Genomic DNA, 901 nt, shown 5'->3' on the forward strand with positions numbered 1-901 from the left:
AGGTAACCATTAATTTGCCACCTTTAACCATATGAACTAGATTTGTGGTTATATAACAAAATCTAAAACAAACCAGAAAATTGTATGCAGTAAACCTCCACATGCCAATTTATAACTTCAGGGGAGAAAATTTTAAAATGGGTTAGGAGAAGAAATAGAGAAATGGAAGAAGAGGAAGAGCTTAGAAGCGAGGTTGGAGGAGAAAGGAGGATCTTGCAAATTTTGGGAAACTGGTGAAGAAGGCAAAAGGGAGAGAGAAAAGAAAGAAACAAAAGGAAAAACAGAACAACCACAAAAAAACCTAAAGATCACATTCACACTCATATAAAAACAAGGTCAGGGCTGGGATATAGCTCAGCAGCACAAGCACCTGCCTGGCAAGCGCAAGGTCCTGAGTTTGATTCCCAGTACCAAAAACAAACAAACAAACACAGACAAGATCAAACAATGAAGAGAACCCCCAAACAAAAAGAGAGACAGAAAAAAAGTCCACTCCCACGTTTGTCTCTGTTGTCACTGATAGACAACATATGGAGAGAGAGTCCAGATCTGTGTTGATTTATCCCAGGAAGCCAGCAGTAGCTTTATGGTGGCATAGGAAATAATCTCAGTGAGTCTGTACCTTTATTTCCCTGATGGTTGGGCTATATTCTGGCCATGAGCACTGAGACCAGACCCATTCAGCCTGCGTTAGTCAGCACACCTTCTATGGGCTGGAACTCAGCTGGGAGCTGCAAGATGGAGCCAACAGTTGTTCTGAGTTCTGAGTTCAGTTGGTGCCAGAGACCTTCCAGTGCCGGTTCCTTGACAAAGTCAGGACTGGCAGTGGGTATCTGCAAAGCAGGGACCACATAGGATGGGTGTGTGGCCTCTTTCTACTCTCTATTAATCATAGCTTTCC

Source organism: Chinchilla lanigera, unplaced genomic scaffold (genome assembly GCF_000276665.1).
Source record: "Chinchilla lanigera isolate Chin_1 unplaced genomic scaffold, ChiLan1.0 scaffold00026, whole genome shotgun sequence".
In the NCBI taxonomy this organism is placed as follows: Eukaryota; Metazoa; Chordata; class Mammalia; order Rodentia; family Chinchillidae; genus Chinchilla; species Chinchilla lanigera.